This window comes from Terrapene carolina, unplaced genomic scaffold (assembly GCF_002925995.2).
Source record: "Terrapene carolina triunguis isolate 2854851 unplaced genomic scaffold, T_m_triunguis-2.0 Scaffold53, whole genome shotgun sequence".
Lineage (NCBI taxonomy): Eukaryota > Metazoa > Chordata > Testudines > Emydidae > Terrapene > Terrapene triunguis.
The window spans coordinates 10404660-10410621 of NW_020664404.1; positions in this window are offsets into that span (position 1 = coordinate 10404660).

The following is a 5962-nucleotide window of genomic DNA, read 5'->3' on the forward strand; positions in this document are numbered from 1 at the left end:
TATTATCCCACCAAGTTTCAGTGATGCCAACAATGTCATTGTTGTATTTATTTATTAGCACTTCCAGTTCTTCCTGCTTATTACCCATACTTCTCGCATTTGTATATAGAAATCTAAGATACTGGTTCGATCTTGCCTCCCAGTTTTGCCCTGACCCTCCTTTCTCTCTGCCATTATAGCCCACACTCCCTCTTGTTTCCGACCCATCTCCCAGGTCTCCATGTTCCACACTTACCTGTGGGCTTTGCTCACTTGTCCCCGTCGAACCTAGTTTAAAGCCCTCCTCACTAGGTTAGCCAGTCTGTTTTGTTGGGCTAGCAATGTTGGTTAGGAGCATGAAAAAAATCAACCCCCTGACAAAGCTATGCCAGCAAAAGCACTAGTGGGAGTGCACTTATACTGGCAAAAAAGGTTGTTCTATGTGCAGCGTATTCAGTTTGGGGGAAAATAGCTCTTTGATGCTATAAACTGCGTCCCGCCTAGAGGGTTTGCTGGTGTAGCTATACAGGCAAACCCTTTCTAAACCAGGACTAGAAATTTTTCTAAAAGATATGCTCTAGTTCAAACAGGAATTAATTCCAGGAAGGGCGACGGGGTCAGACTAGATGATTGCTGTGGTCCCTTCTGGTCTTAGAATCTGTGTCTCTAGGGTAGGTGTGGCCAGAAAGAAACTGCATGGTATTTGCTGTTTCTCAATGAAGATTGAGCTCTTTGCCCTGCAGCCATTCACACATCCATTTCACATCAGAGCAGAGAAGCATCTATGTTCTGTGTCTGTGGCAGCCTTTCACTTTATAAACTATATTACATTTCCCATTGGTTTTTTTTTCATGCTCCAGTGACAGCTGCCCTTTGTGGGCTAGATTAGGGAACAGAAGCCTTTCCTTGCTTGCAAATTTAACCAGTCACTTGCTTAGCGGTTTATCCTCTGGAGATAGGACCAAATTTGCAGCCAGCCTGAGAACTTGCATACCCAATTGTTCACCCACACAGCTGATTGTGCCCATCAAGCTGGCTATACACCTATCTTGCACACGCTATTTCTGAGTTTGAACAAATTGAGTTTGTTGCTGAGATCCAGTCAGATAGAGAAAATAATTTGCTAGCATGTGAGAGGGTACAAGCTAAGCAGAGAAAGTAAGTATACTACATAAGAGTAGGTTAGACAAACACCTGTCAGGGATAATCTAGATAATAGAGGGAACTGGACTAGATGACCTCTCGTGGTCCCTTCCAGTCCTATGATTCTATTATTTTTCATACAACTGTTTCTAGTCCTACTCATTCAGTTGAATATCTACCTGTCCTTGGGGAGACAAGGGAGTTGGCGGTAAACAGGACTGGAATAGCTCCCCGTGGGACTGAACCTCTGCAGATATACACACCCCTCACAGCTTCAGTGGCATGTCTGCTCAGTGTGGAATTAAAAAGAATCCGTCTGTGTCAGGAACTGATTGTATCAGTCGGTCTCTGTCACTGCAGCAGCTGCAATTTCCTTTTGCCAAAAACAGAGAGTGTGAATGGAAAGAACAGACATGCCCTGTGGCCAGAACACCCTCTGCTGTGGTGCTTTTATATCTGTGACGCATGGCCAGAAAGGGTTAAACATCCTGCAAAATAAATGACTCAAATTCAACCCTTAAAGACATGTGGGGAGATAATGTTTGTGTTTTTGTGTATTTATACACATAGGGGTAGTGGTCAACAATGTAATCAACAGTCCCTGTCTATGCTGTATTCTGATCAGAGATCAAAAGAACATCCTAGCATTTAAATGATTTGTAAACACGAGATATCTCTGTATTCATCTCTCTTTTAAATGTATAGCAAATCATCTGATGAAGTGAATTCTAGCCCACGAAAGCTTAAATTTGTTAGTCTCTAAGGTGCCACAAGGACTCCTCGTTGTTTTAGCAAATCATCAGTGAATGGTGGAGGAACAGGCAATTGTCTTGTGTTAATTCGTATAGCTAAGTACTGGTGATGGACCCACTTCAAAGACGCCCTGATTAACTATTGTTCCCAGAGGGACTCCGACTTGTCAAAGAAGGCCTGAAATTGTAAAAAAAAAATCCTTGGGTCCCAATCCTGTTTATCTCAGATCTGCTTAAGCTTCATCAGGGGAAGTTTGAGTCGTCAGACTGAGATCCCAGTTAAGCTGGAAACACCCTGGATATGATATTGGACATTGGACTATAACCTATGAATTAAATTATAAAAGAACTCTTTGCAACTACAAAGCTATATATCTGAACTTCAAGAATTGAACTCACATCTGTATGTATATTGATCTTTTAACCATACTCCCTCTCTTTTCTTTTTTGATAAATTTTAGTTTAGTTAATAAGAATTGGCTGTAGCTTGTTTTGGGGCAAGATCTGGAATATTCATTAACTTGGAAGGCAATGTATCTGATCTATTGGGATTGGTAGAACCTTTCCATTTATATGGTGAAATAAGATTTTCAGAAATCTTCATCATATTTGACTTGGGTACTGGATGGAGGCCTGAGGCTGGGTTACTCTAAGGGACTATGTTGTTAGCTTCTGGGCAACCAGTAAGGTAATAAAGAAGCTGTTTTGTGCTTGTAGCGAGGCGGTGGGATACCCCACAAGCCCCTCTGAGGGACGAACCTCCCCTAACACCAATGTGGGCGGACCCACTGGGTCCTGCGCCCGCCCCTCAGAGGTCACGGCGCAGACCCGGAAGTATAAAGACCCGCCTGCAGGGCTCAGTTGAGAACCAGCCGCTGGAGAGATCAGACGTCTGTGGCCGTGCTCCCACTTGGGAGACGGCAGCAGGCCGTGGCCGGCCTGAGGACTCGCCGGGCCAGCCAAGCCTGCCCCGTGCCAGCTACCCCGAGGAGGAGCAGCTGAGCCTGCCCCGTGCCAGCTACCCCAAGGAGAAGCCGAGCCTGTCCCGTGCCAGCTACCCCGAGGAGGAGCGGCCGAGCCTGCCCCATGCCAGCTACCCCGAGGAGGAGCCAAGCCTGCCTCTTGCCAGCTACCCCGAGGAGCAGCCGAGCCTACCCTTCACCACCTACCCGGAGGAACCGATGCTGCTGGAGACCGCCGAGGACACTGGCGCGACCCAGGTACCCTACGAGGGGGAGTGTGGAAGTAGCCCGGGGGTAGCCGACCCCAGTCTGGCTGCAGCACTGCCAGAGCCTATGTCAGTGTGTTGCGGCCAGGATCCCCACTGACAGCAGCGAATTTCCACCGCTACTAGGGCCCCGGGCTGGGACGCAGTGGAGTGGGAGGGCCTGCGTCCCCTCTGCCACCCAACCCTTGTGTGGCAGACTCCCCCTTTCCCTGGCCTGGAGAGGCTGGGACCTCTTGCTTATTGACTCAGCCCCTGCTTAAGGGCCTGAGTTCCTGACTGTTTGGTTGCTGCCCCGCCCTGACCTAGGGCCTGGGCTGCTACAGAACTATTGACTCAGCCCCTGCTTAAGGGCCTGGGTCCCTGACTGTTTGGTTGCTGCCCCGCTCTGACCTAGGGCCTGGGCGTCTGTATAGAACTATTGGCTCAGCCCCAGCCTAAAGGGCCTGAGCCCCTAACCGTGTGTTTGCTGTCCCACACTACCGCAGGACCAGGACTGACCGCGAACTACAGCGAGGCAGTGGGATACGGCACAGCCCCGCTGAAGGACAAACCTCGGCCAAGCCCCATTACAGTGCTGGCTGGGTAAATCTAAGTATTCGAATATCCACCAGCTTTGGGGATTATCTGCCCCATTCTTTGCAGTTCACCCTAATTGAGTGACCTCAGCTGGCCCCCGCTGGGACCCCGGTCACATCTCACAAGCTATGGGCTGGATCTGGCCAGTTCCTGGATGAGACACCTCCCTAGAAAACCCAAGTGCTGCAAAGAGCAATATTGGTGGCTCAGAAGGGGGTGCTCTTCCTTCTGAACACAATGCTGGCACATTGGGAGAGGCAGGGGCGGTGAGAGGCATATGCTATCGGAGCTGCAATTGTTCCGATGAAATGCAAAACTGACCTCCTGAGGTCATTAAAATCCTGAGACTCCGTGCAAGCGCCTTATTATTGGTGTCTGACCTAGATTCAGTGTACTTCCATTCTGCCTCCCTAAAAGCTTTCAGAGGAATTCAGTATTCTACTTCAGTTCTGGTTCTGACCGTTTCTTACCATTGCCGTTGTGCTGTGCACTGTTAAAGAGCTGCTGAGCTCCAACTCAGAGCTGCATCTCCTGCTGGGGGTGATGATCCCTTGGTATAGTTTGCAGAGTGAACTAGAACAAAAAGTGCTCTCGGAAATTGCATTGCCCTTTAAGGGAGTCAAGCTGGGACATGTGTCTGGGGAAGCATAAACTGCACAGACTCTGAAGAATCAAGGTGCTCCTGGGAAATTCCACTGCTGCAAAAAGGTTAACCCTGCATTAACCCTTTGGAGACTGGGGATGTCCACATACTTTTCCCTAAGCACCTGGCAATCTGGAAAATGCCTGCAAGTCTATAGGTGGAAAAGCATTCTTGGAAACAGGATCGGACTGTGAACAAGTGGGCACTGGGGTAAAATGGTTGCTACAGACTTGTCCCTGCCACTACCCATGGGCACCAAACAGGGGCAGAGTCCGAGCACTTTAACTTGGACACATCATTGGGTGCATTAATGTCTCTACCTACTACTCCCTTGAAGAGAAGAGGAGATTCTATGCGCAGCTTTTCTATAAAGTGAAATCCCCGTTAGTGGGATAATAGATCCATGATCTAATTATAACTTTGGCCCAAAGTTTGCTGGAGACCCCATAATGACCTGGATATGAATCCAAAGATCTTAATTCTCCTCAGCCCTGGGACAGTGACACACAAGAGAGCTGAGAATGAAGGAGGCGTTTCGCTGATTCAGAGAATTCAAGGCTGTAAAAGACCTGCTAGACCCTGTCTAGTTCAACCTCACCTGGGCCCAGTACAGGATTGTTGCTTACAATCTATTTGTCAGGGCTCTGTCCCATCTGGTTTTATCAGTCCCAAGTGAGGAGGCTCCCACTGGTTCTCTTAGGGGGATGATTTCATGGCCTCATAGAAACTTCGCCATTTAACATTCATGCTAAATGTTCCATTGCACCGTTTCAGCCCATTACAGCAGCCAGTTTAAATAACAAGCTCCTAGCTGATAAGACATTACAATCCCTTTATTTGGCCTTCTCTAATTGACTCCATGAATCATCCAGAGCCACTGAATACAATCAGCTGAGACCTTGGCTTTAATCCGGCCCACAACAACCTATAGACATAAGACCTGAAAGCCCAGACTTCCTCCTGCTTTTCATTGAGCTCCCTGCAGCACGCACAGAGTGGCTGCTTTCATCTGATAAGGTGGGTTGTTATTATTAGCCAGCAGAGAGGGATGTGGGCTCTGTTGGAGCAAAAGAACAATGACAGAGAGGTAGCTGGACCTGGAGGAGGAGCCGACTGGAACATGGCTCCTCTGGGAGGCTAGCTAAGAGGTGCACGCACATCTTCTCCCGATGTCAGGACTGTAGTTATTAAAGAGTGTGACAGCCTCTGGAAAAGGAAAAGAAGGCATCAGCACGAATCAGTGTCACATCCGTGCCTCTATTACATGCCCAGATTGAACTCAGCAGTGAACTATTCCTGCCAGCTTGGAACTTTAGAGGGTTTTAAATCACTGGTGTAGGAGGGATTCAGAGACAGCCAGAAAGGCAGGGACCTGAGAGATGGTTTCAATAGGGTTACCATTCGTCCGGATTTACCCGGACATGTCCTCCTTTTTGTGTTAAAAATAGCGTCCGGGGGGGGAATTTGCAAATCACTAAAAATGTCCGGGATTTCCCCCCCATGCAGAGCGAGGCGCGGCTGGGAGGGCTGCAGGAAATTCAGCCGCTCGCATGGGGCTCTGGCAGCCAGACCCCTTCCCCCGCAGCTTGCCGGGCTGGACGCCGGAGCAGCTGTAGAGCTCCTCCTCCACCCCCCCCCCCC